Below are 12140 nucleotides of genomic sequence, written 5' to 3'. Positions count from 1 at the left end.
ATTTTTAAGTTACAGAGAGGGCCTAGATGATGAAGGCAAATAAAACTACATACTACCAAAGAAATTTAAACAGAAAATATCTTACATTGTAATTTGATGGAGCATGAAGAGATGGTACATATTTAGCTGTGGTAACAGTGGTTTCCCCCCTTTACTCTGCCCTTTTCCCAGCATTAAATTGGTTTCCCCTCCTTTACTTCCTGATATCACTGGAGTCATTTTGTGTTCATCTTAAAAGTCCTTGAGGCTGTGAGCAAACAGGATGGGCTTGATCACCACTGATCATTCAAATTATGCAGAAATCGGGGCTGGGGGCTGGAACCAACCAGAGGAAGACCATGCTCAACTGGTGCCACAGCATCACAATTTCCCTTCTGAAGGCATTCATCACTCCCTTCCCCTTACTTAACAGAAGGCATGTCATCTGGAATGATGCTGAACTGTGTCTGGCAGAAAATAAAAGAGAAGAAAAAGCTAACATTTTGTGTTTGTGCAAGTGCTTCTGCCAGCATTTGGACCATTGCCAGCCTATTCAGTGCAAGCTTGCAGAGGGTTATGATGCTGTCTGGGCATTTGATGAAAACTGTAGAACTTCAGAACAGAGGCTTTTAGGTGTGAATGGTGTGTGCTGAATTGTAATGCAGAGTTGCGTTGACATTTGGAGCAGGGAACTGAAATTTCTCAGATTTTGCTTCCCTTTTTCCTCCGCACCTAAACAGGGATCTTCTGATGTCCCATTAATATTCTATTCTTTGAAATATTACTTATGTAAGGAAGATGAATGTTACAAATTCACTCCTCTGTAATAGCTACTCTCTCACTTTGAGGAGAAAAAATCCAGTCTGGATGAAAGTAATCTCATTCTTTTTCAAATTTTGTGTTAGAATATATAGGCAGCATTATCATTTGAACTGCACCTACAACACATGAGAAATTTCTAAAACCCTCACAGATGTAAATGTTTTCCCCTTTCTTCAGATGTTATAAATAGAAAATAATTCTCTCTTCTGCTATTCCTAGCATTCCTTTGAGAACTGGTGTCAGATGGAAAGAACTGCAAACCAGCTCCAGACAAAACACACAGCAGCTACCAACTGCCTAAGGAGCCTGATAATACAAGACTTTACACTTCACAGTCCCTCAGGTTTGAACCTGCCCTCAGTCTGTGACACTTCAATGAAACAGAACAGCTGCAACACATTTGGACATGGAAGAAAAAAAGGTAGAAAACAGTTGATCTGCACAGAAGTAGCAGCTACAAAGCCTGCGTAGCTGGACAGAGTCAATGTCAGAATTTAAATGTTTCATACAAAGAAGTCAGAGTTAATATTTTGGCATTCAAATAAGATTTCACCTTTACAACCCAAAGTATGTTTTATGGTAAAGGATTATAGGTGTACACAGGAAGAAAGCCTTGGTTTAAGGCGTGCATTGGGAGGACCGGGCAATAGGAGTGCAAAGTGCTCAAGTAAGAATTCATAAGTAGACATGAAATCCCAGGAGCTCAGGCTGATTTAGATTCAGAAGCATAAAAAACACCAAAAGACGTGTTTTATAAGAAGCACCAGACATGTAGCAGGCAAATTTGGACTGAATATTCATTCATGTGTTTAGGAGACAGTAGAAAAATTGGCACATTGTAGCACAGAGATTCCAGACCCAAGTACTAAGGGAAGAAACAAGAGAAATAAAAACCACTACTGCTCATTCCCTCATTGTATTCCAACCTCTATTTGGAATTAGAGGCATCTCTAATTCATATGTACTTTTAATGACAGTTATGGTAAAGGTACTGTAAAGCAAGTAGTTCCACAGTGTGGGCCCTCATTTATTGGGGAACCTGGGATTTTTTTCCTTTGAACTTCCAGGAGGTTATTTTCATTTACACTAGGAGCCTAGAAGAGATGTACCATTATTGAGTCTCCTTGTGATTAAAATTGAATAGCTAGAGATCAAGAGAGCTTTGACATCATAAATAATTACATACAGTAATTACAAAAGAAAACAGCAGCAATTGTCTCACAGCATGACAGATGCACTGAACACTTCAGGGTGGGTGCTATGTTCAATTCTCAGCAGTACTGTAGCTCATGGCCACTGGTGCCTGCTTAAGTCACCAAATGAAATTTGACATCACTGACCTAGATCTCAGTGTCAGGAAAGGATTTACAAATTAAAACTAGAATCCAGTAGCCTTGCCTAGTAGGCTGGAGAGATCAGTGCTGATCAGAGCACAGTCTCAGCTGTCAAATGTGCACACCTGAGCTGTCAGGAAGGGTACCTGTGGCAGTGCCCACACTGGAAGGGGAACTGTACCCATACGGAACAACTGGAAACAAAGAGGACAAGCACCATTTGGAGGTTCAAGATTCCTGTGTTTCAGACTGAAAGAGAACATTAGTGCAAGCTACAGAAGATCAAGTGTTTCAAAATCATAAAAACAAGAGAAATAATTATGAGAAAATCTCTGTGACAAAACATGGAGACTAAGCAATTGCAAAATGTGCAGATAATTCAAGTGCAGTTGAAGACCATTCTAAAGTGATTAGACTGGAAGTCAATACTTCTGAGACAAAGTCATTTTAGAGGTGATGAAAAACATTTCTTGCTGCACAGTAGAGCTGTTTCTATCAACACCTAGATGTGGCCCAGAAGCCTTACAGTATTTAGACATCTCACAATTTTGTAAATTAATTAATCTAAAAAGGACCATTAATCTAAAACTATAATCTAATTAAAACCATTAATCTAAAAAGGACAGAGATATCCTTTCATTCAAAAATTACATGATACCGAGAATTTAACCAACCACAAATATCTCAATTGAAAAAATAAAGTTTTTAAAATGATCTCTCATTGAATTGTTCTTAGTGTAAATAAAATTTCCATCTCACATTCAGGAAATTGTCATGGTTTAACTACACAAGGACCTCAGCAGTTTAGAAATTTGGACAGAGTGATTTTGCACTAGATATTTCCATATATCTTTTAAGAGAGTTCAAGTTAAAACAGATTAGCCTGACCGAAATCTGGGGTTACGTGTAATTGCTTTTAAAACAAACATTTTGCTCCAACTCAGGACAGGAAAAACCCCAAATATTCATAGTTAACACAGTGAAATCAGAACAATTCTCTACTGTAAAGAAGGCATGCATTTCCACTGACTGATATATATGTATTCTTATTTATTCATGTGTCAAGGTCCTCCTTGTTGGCATTCTGACTTCAAAGAGAATTTAGGGCATGAAGCCTTGGACAGCACTTTCTCTCCAGAAAACTGAGAAGAAAACTCCACTAGGTAGGTAGGAGAGGCTGGGATATCGTGTAGAAACTTAATGACATGATAATTTTTTGGGAGTCTGAGGAGTTGTGTCTTAACAGAATTTTATACCTTCCCTCTTCTGAGCTTTCCTGGATTTATACATTTTTGATCTTTTATGACTCTTTTGGTACAACTCAAGTGCAGGAGACCAATATAGAACACTGGAAAGGAGAATGAAAAGGCCATGAGGCTTCTGGCTGAGCTCTCTGTCCATTTAAGACACCAATGCCTCCACTCCAAATCAGTAACTGGGGAGAGCTATTTTCTATCCTGCTCCCACTTAGCTGACCAAAGTTACAGCCAGAGTTTTATCTGCAGTGAGTGAAAGAACTCCAAGAATGGTTGATTCTATTCTGGGCTCTCACCACCCTCTAGTGACCTTCCCTTCCTTACTGATCACTATAATCATGATAATTTCCTCAAATTTTTACTAGCTGGCAATCAATGACCCAAATCTACAATCAGTTTTGCCTTTGATTGTGAAGGAGGAAAAAAAGGTTCAACTGTAGCCAGAACACAGAACTGGCCCAGAAGAGAGGTAAAGTCTCATTCTATGAAGCCCATCCTTAGATTTTGCATAAACTTCACCAGACATCTGACAAAACTCAGGTCCCATTTTTTCCCTTGTAGACCCATATTTGTCAGAGTAAAACAGATTCTGTCCAGCATCTAGCATTTACAAGCTATGACAAAATTAACTGGAGAATAATTTGCATCTGCGATTTACAAAACAGTATAACTTTGCTTTTTAGGATCAGGTGACATTAGCAGGGTAGGTGTAGGGAAAAAATGTGCACTAGGAACATAATTCAAAATCTGAAGAGAACAATTGGGGTACTCTAGTTATTCATCTCTGCAGAGTCACTTTCTCCTCATTAAAAAAATTAAACTTTGAACCAGTCAGCCTGCCTTCAGCTGCTTGTTCCCCAAATAGCTATGTAAGAGGAGACAAAATAAGATGAGAAGGTAAATACAGGCAGTGGAATCTCTTTCTTGCCTCTGTTACAAAATGCCAGAGTTACTGTACCTCAGATTCATTCTCTAAAATGAAATTTCTTTCCAAAGTGCTCTTGAATGAAGACCCAGGTCGGTTTATCCACCAAAATACAACAGAAACATGTTCTGTATCTGCTGCCTCATCATCAGTTGCTTAGAGCCTCAGCTGCTTAAAAGAAAACTTACCTTTCACATTTCTGGCAGAGTTGCTGCAAACCTATCTGTTAGAGAACAAAGCTGGAGAAGAAGTAAAGTACATACACATGAAACAAGAAAATCCAATTTCCTCATTAAAACTAATATTAGGCAAAAATTGCCACTTTTAAAAGTCCTATAACCCTAAGGAAATCTCACCATGCTTTTGGTATAGCAGAAATAATTTTGTACTTTGAACAGATTATAATATTTTTTTAACTCATCACCAGATGAGTTACTTTTTTACTGGTGTTCACCTACCACTAGAAGGTGAGTATATGAGCCCAATAAGTTGCTGTTGTACAGCTAGAGTACAATAATGTAACTACCTTTCCTTTTCCTTTATTTTTGAAACACTTCTCTGTTGATTTTCAAGAGGGTTTCCTATTTAGGATAGGTATTTTCCCTTTCTGTACAGATAAGTAAAGCCTAGGCATGAAGTCAAAAGCAGAATTAAAAACCTGTATATACATCTGTCTTTTAATTAATTCACAGTTAGATGCTTGTCCCCATCACTTTGGTTTTGTTGAAATTAAGTATTTTTTTGCAAAAGACACAATTGTATTTGTTTTATTTTATTCAGTTTTTCAATTTTCATATATAAGGGTAAAGCCAGAAAAATAATTCTTAAGTGGAATTAAGCAGGAAAATTTTTTTCTTAAAAACACTTTTAATAATTTGAGAGCAAAGAGTTCACCACCAAAAGGTTCTTCTTACTGAAAATCATAATATCACATATGAAGAAGCTAGAGAAACTTAAATTGAAATGTGTATGTGAGAATTACCCATGCCTTTCCACTATGCCTCAATTAAATTGCTTCTTGAAACATATTTTCTTCAGCTCTCCAATCCAGGCTTCATGTGAAGTCTTCACTAACCAAACAATAAATTCAAAGCCAGCTCCAGTCAAAAAGAAAGCAGACTTCAAGTACAACTGAAAAGATGATATTGACACCTGATTTATTTTATTTTGGACTGACCAGATATTTGAATATTCTGTGGCTGAATAGAAAAGCCACAGAAACTCGAATGTCCTCTTTAATGCCAAATTTTGGACCCTCAGGGAATCCCCTGCTGTTCTTTGCAGACTAAACAATTTCTCAGCAATACAGTCCAAGTGACAGAAGCTGCAGCCAAAGGGCTTTTTTTGGTAAGCCTTGTTTCAAGCCTACAACGTCAGATGCTCATTTCTTGAAACTAACCCACCTTGACAGTTGTCCACAGCACAGCAGCATGAACTGCAACCATCCAGCTCAGTGCCAGAGCAGCTGTCTGTGAAATGTGCCACAAGGGTTTTTCAGCCACGTGGAGTGATGTACCGGAGATGTGCTGTCCTGCTTTGCCCACTTGCTCTCTGCTTTCAAGATTGCTCTAAAAGAATGAGTACAAGAAAGGACTATGAGCTGCTGGTTACCACCTGTTGGTATCAGGACTCTGGGATTTTATCTTCAACTTTGTCTTGCCTTCTGTCGTTTAGGCTTAAGCCGAGAAAAAGTCAGAATTTCTGCCCTTGAAAGCATTAGGAAGACACCTGAGAAGGTGCTTTATTCTGCATCCCATGTAGCATTTTAACCATTTAATAGAAAATTGGATGATTTACCTCTCAAAGTTGTGATGGATATTAGCCAGCTGTGATTCAGTTAGCCTCAGACAGAAAACTTAACAACTATACTGCCTGTTCAGCATCACGAGCCTACCAAATATTAGGGGCCCATCATTTTCTGTCCCCCTTGAAGCAGCACAGTTCTTCTACAGAAGCCTGAGCATATCAAACTGCAGACTTCCCTCATTGCTCTTCATTGTTCCTCACATTGTTAATGACAAAAATGACATAGCAAAATACATCCATGTTATTTGTCTTTAAAAACTCTATTCCTCTTCATCTGCAAAAATAAGAAAATTCATATCCAGACTTCAACATTCATTATTTTAAACTCTGAGAGAATATTGCCAAAGGTTATGTCATCTTTAGCTTAGCTCCCCTATGAAACAGTGACTAGATTCTGACTAAACGGAACACTTTCCCCTCACCACACAACACTGGTGTACAGCTATAGCTACTCCTGCTAATCTAGTAAAAGAAGTTCATCTATTATTTTTAAAACAAGTACAAACACACATCTGAAACCACATATTTTCACAGTTATCTTTCACCTGTTTCTATATGACACAGATTAAAGTGAGAATTTGGTGCCCTCCACATGGCCCTCTTGTACTATGGGCATTGATGGTGAATTCTTACACAGTGAAAAAAAAGACTGTTCAGCTATTTAAACTTAGTAACTCTACAGGCAGGCATTAGTTCAAAACTGTGGCAGAAATTGCTACATACTTTGTTTACATAATTACTTAATCCTTTTACAGACAAGAGCAAAGATTTGATTCTTGTTCAAGTCCACTTATTCACACTTTCTCATTTTAGCATTTTACTCAGATTTGCTTACATTTCATTTTAGCAATTACTTCCTCAGAAATACCAATTTGAAAATATTTCTCCAGCTTCAGCAGTAAATATAGTTACTCTGTTCTGATGTGAGCTGCAAGATAAAAAATCAGGGTCCTTATTATTTGAGTAGCAAAGAAACTGGAAGCCAGTGTCCATGTCATGCTGTCCCCTTTCTTGAATAACCCTTGTTTCTGAGAGACTCGAGAGCCCAAACAGGGAGCTGCTTGTTGGGCTTTTCCTTACAGCTCCTGCTTGCTTTTAGCCAAATCCTGGGCTCACAGGGCTGGGCTGCCTGTGTCCATTGAGCCACATTCTTGGCTGCTGGCTCCTTCCCATGCCTGTTTCTATGACACTTCCTCATCCCCCTCCCACCTGCATCTCTGCTCATGACAACGCTAAATGAGAACCTTTGTTTGGGCTCAGGACAGGATCAGGCTTTTTGATAGAGCTGCCTTTTTTCCCTAACATATGGAATGCAAACACTCCACTTCCCAGCTTTAAGCAAATGTTAAGCTTTACCTATAACAGCATTAATACTTACAACTTTGTTGCACACAAATCAATCTAAAGAGCAGCTCCTTCCACCACATCCTGCCTGTGATTTCAAAAATTATGTTTCTGGATTGCATCTGTGCATTGCTCTATCGATATACCTGATCAATATTTGCCACTCAGATTCTCACTATAATTAAGACCCTCAAAAGAAAGCTGAATGAATAAAGCATCCCAGTGGCAAAAGACTTATGTATTCTAGCAATAAACACAATATAACAAATTATAAAACTAACCTGTGATGTGGCTGGAAAAGAAAACGTTTAAAAACATCACGGAGTGAATGAATATTCATCTACTGAATAGAATGCTGTGTGAACCCACGTTCTGGTTACCTTCAAACGTTTGGAGTTAAGAGCCCTCTTTAGTAGTATTTAATGCAAAGACAAATGTAGACACCACAATGAAGACCATGAAAACTAATTAGCTGAGTTGGTGTGCGTAACTCTAGACCACAATAGCTTATAATCAGAACCAGTGACTGAAGAGGTTTGCCTGGACAGATCAGAAGGCTCCTCCTCAGCTCTCAGCATTTGGCATTGTCATAGGCAACAAGAGGTTCAGCCTCCCCATCACTGCCTTCTGTGGACAGAGGAGCTACACTTCACCCCACAGCAACTGAGACCCATTTTGTCCTTGATGTGCAATCCAATTACAGGTTAAACAAAACACTGAACAGTAACCCCAGGATATGCTCCAGCACCTGCCACTGCAGAGCATCAGAATGGAAATTCCGGGCCGTCCTCAAGACAGCATTATTCCACTGTATGGGTTTTTGTTTAACCTCTTTTTATTCTCCAGCTAGCTTTGAGGTTGAACAACAGGCTCTGGAATGACTCCCCTAGGGACAATGGCTGACCCTCCCAATCTGACAACCATCTGCTGAAAGTAAATTTAGGGAAAATATGCCCATACAGTCCTGGCTGGCAAAGAACCACACAGATTATAAGCAATTCAAACCAAACTGAAAAAGTGGTCAAGGGGCCAGTGCATTACCTTGGTTTTATAGCAAGGACTTTGCAATACAGCAACACTGCTATAATAAAAATCTGATTCCTAATGTGGGAAACATAAAACAAAGCAAAAGTATTCCCAGATTTTTTTTTTTTTTTTTCTGAAGCAGAACGTCATGGTTTTTCTCCTTTTAGTTAATTTAAAATGGATGTCATTATACACAGTCAAGTCTTGGCCACTATAACTGGACCCAAAGGAATTGAGGAATATCATTGAGTGGAGTGGCAAGACAGAAGGTCATCAAACCAGGACCATATTACTCTCCCGTGACATCTGATGGAGCCATGACAGCAGTTTGGATGCTAGATAACATGAATATTCATCTTTGTGATTTACAAGTTACACTGTGACTTTGGAGTGACACTTCTAATGTGCCCTTGCAGTACCTTTGTGACATTCTGGGGAATGAGTAATGTCAGAACTCTGGCATGAAGTATCACGACTTTATTATTATTATTATCATTATCTCTTACTTTGAATCAGCCTCTGCAGTTGGAAGAAGATGCAAGCAATGGACCTGAACAGTAAAGGGAAATATAGCAGATTTATAAAAGAAGTCAATAGAATGCTGTTGCCTCAAAGCATTTTCCCAAAGAAGCCATGACCTGCACATTTGCAGCTCTAGTAACAAAAGCAGTGGTTTCTACAATGAAAATATTTACACCAGAAAGTGTCAATTTCAGTTCAGAGGCAGATAGGACAAAAATAATAACTGTCCTGAGCTCCTAAGAGAAGTTTCTTAGAGAGAAAACTTACAGAGGCAGGTTGAGCTGGCAGAGGTCTATTTTGGCCACTCTGCAGATGTAGTGCTCCATTACAAAACCTGTTTGCCTGGAATTTTTTCTTGAATAAATAGCACACCCATAAAAATTAACACACATTACAGTGTTCCTGTCAAGTCTGGATACCTTCTATATGGAGTTCAGAACATTCTATGAAAAATCAGGCTGTCAAGGGAGTTCTGCTTGTCTTCCTACTTCAAAGGAAGAAAAACAATAAAACCCCAGTCTCTTCAGCATCTTCCAGACCCTGACAGAGAGCTATGGAGGAGTCACACTAATACAACGAGCTAAAGACCTGACGTTTTTAGTTCTTTGGGATTATTTACTGAAAGGGAAGACCTCCTGAATTCCTGCATGCTTTCATTCGGCCTAAAGCTAATTAAGAGGACTAGAACAAAGTGCTCCGGGACAAAACAAGTAATAAATTGGTGACGAGCTGCTGAAAGATTCAAAACCTCCCTCCACGCAGTATTTCCTTTATTTATTAGCACTTTTTCCGCTGTTTCACGTCCCCTGCCCATCGGTGCGTGCCTCGCTCCCGCGGGCCGGCAAAAGGAGTGGCCCGTACGGGGATCGAACCCGCGACCTTGGCGTTATTAGCACCACGCTCTAACCAACTGAGCTAACCGGCCGCACGGCTGCGCCGGCGGGGTACCCACTCCGTGTGGGAGGGGAGCGTGGGGCTGCCGCCATCGCTGCCCGGGATCCCGCGGGGCCAGAGCCGCCTGCCCGCGGCTGGGAACCTCCCCATCCCGCTGTGCCCTCACACGGACACGCTGCTCTGGTACAGCCGCACGCTCTTTCCCCGGGGGACAGGAGGTGCCAGCGCGGTGCGGGCTCCGTCCGTGTCTTTCCGGGCTCCTGGGCCGAGCCCGGCCGCCTGCAGCGCTGCCCCGAGCGCTCGCCCCGGTTATTCCGTGGCGGAGCGAAACTAGAAGAGCAGCCGCGCTCTGAAATTCACCTGGCATGAGAGCTGAATGAGACACAGCCTGAGAACACACACCTCCCGTGAAGTAACACAGCCAAGAGTTACTCACAATATCTTCGTATTTGTATTTGGTATTACACAGCCAAAGGTCTCAGTTTTACCATGTTCATTTTTCCTGGCTTAGACTGTTATTAAATAAAAACAAACAAACAAAAAACAAACCCACAAAACCAAAAAAAACCCCAAATTTTAAAATACTTGATCTTCTTGATAGAGATAAAAAAACCATGGAGTGCCTATATCTCAGCCTGGGATGAGACTGACTCAAGATCACTGGGATGACAGTGCAGTTTACTCTAGTCCACACTCATCCTTGTGATCAATGCTCCCACTTACACTTTATTTTTTTTTTTTTTTGCCTGATTTACACCACCAGTTCCCCTTTATTGCTGTTAGCCCATCTGCTTGGCAGCACTTCCCTCAAACACTCATCAAATTCCCCAAACCTCATTTTGCCCAGCTTCTTCATCCCTAGGAGCAAACTGATCAAATCAATTGCAAACTCAAAACTGTCATTTCTCCTTCCCCTCTTCTATTTGATGTCCATGAAGTAACAACCAGCCAACTGTCAGGAAGCACATATGCTCTGGGATCTGGATAACCAGCTATATTTTCTGGGAAATGTCATCCTATGTGAGGCTAAACTCAAATATTTAAAAGCAAGGTCACATCTAGAACTTTAGGACAAGTGAAAGGGCAAAAAGAAAATACAATCACAGAATTTCCTGAGCTGGAAGAGACCCACAAAGATCATTGAAGTCCAACTCCTGTTGGACATTCTCCAAAACAAACCACAGCAGGGGTCTTGTGTAGGGATTCTGGATACTCTCCAGTCTGATAGAACAATAATTGGCAGGTACAGGAACAGCAGACATTTTTTTGTGCATCTCTCAAATGGATTCTCAAGTGGATTCTAACTTTGGTTTTAGGTAAGAAACTGTTAGATAATTATTTTTTTGGTTAGTTGCTCCACAGACAGCAAGATAGCAGAGGTGAGGATTAATTGTCTTGACTTTCTGACCAGAGTATCAGTAGAAGTAGCTCAAGACAGTAACGTATTGCCTAATTCATAGCTGTACACCATTGTTTTTGAATCAAATCAGGTCCAATTATGCAATGAAAAAACTCAGTGCCCTTTGGCTGTTTCTTTCCTCTATCTCCTAGTTAGGCTAACTAGACTTGTCTTTTTCGACAAAGTTTAATCAGCAAGATGCCAAACACAAACCCCTGTTGTTCCAAACCCTTTTCTACACACAGAAATAACATCCTACCTTTTTAGGGGAGGCTCAGTCAGGACCTGCTGTACAAGCAACAGATTTTCTGTGATTAGACACTGACAGATAACATAACAGTCCAGGAGATCAATGCTGCCTCCAGGAAAATAAAATTTTCTAATTGAACAGTAAACTCTGCTTTCTCTCCAGGGTGTGGGATCCATACTATCAAGCAAAGAAACAAACCAGCTTAGAATGAGAAACAGATATCAGGCTATATACTGAGTATCTGTACTGTTGTGGAATTTAGAGGTTGTACAAACAAAGTGTTTGCAAGTATTTTCCAGCACCGTTGGTGTTAGAGAATTGTGCTCACAAGTTCTTTATCAAACAGAATCTGAGCTGTCAGGGTTTTGCTAATGCAGGGCCTCAGCTGGACACCTCAGTAACTTCAGATTTTACAGCACATTTAGAAGATCTGTGATAATGTTCCCCTCATAACCTTAACCATCATAGAGAGCACTTTCAAAAGCATCTCTATTTAAAACGGGCACACACAGACAGCAGGGAACTGAAGAATGAAGGTGGTCCAGCTACTTGAGCTCTGTCTCTGCTCTCTTCAGTTGCCAGT

General features: G+C 40.2%; 1 non-coding gene across 1 annotated transcript; it reads right to left on the bottom strand.

Moving 5' to 3' along the window:
• Window positions 1-9865: 9865 nt before the first annotated feature.
• TRNAI-AAU (transfer RNA isoleucine (anticodon AAU)) lies at window positions 9866-9939 on the bottom strand. Its single transcript has one exon. It is a non-coding gene; the product is annotated as a tRNA-Ile (tRNA).
• Between the last annotated feature and the right edge of the window lie 2201 nt (window positions 9940-12140).

Source organism: Lonchura striata, chromosome 2 (genome assembly GCF_046129695.1).
Source record: "Lonchura striata isolate bLonStr1 chromosome 2, bLonStr1.mat, whole genome shotgun sequence".
Classification (NCBI taxonomy): Eukaryota; Metazoa; Chordata; class Aves; order Passeriformes; family Estrildidae; genus Lonchura; species Lonchura striata.
The sequence above is the reverse complement of the archived record's forward strand: the minus strand, read 5'-3'. Positions and strand labels throughout refer to the sequence as shown.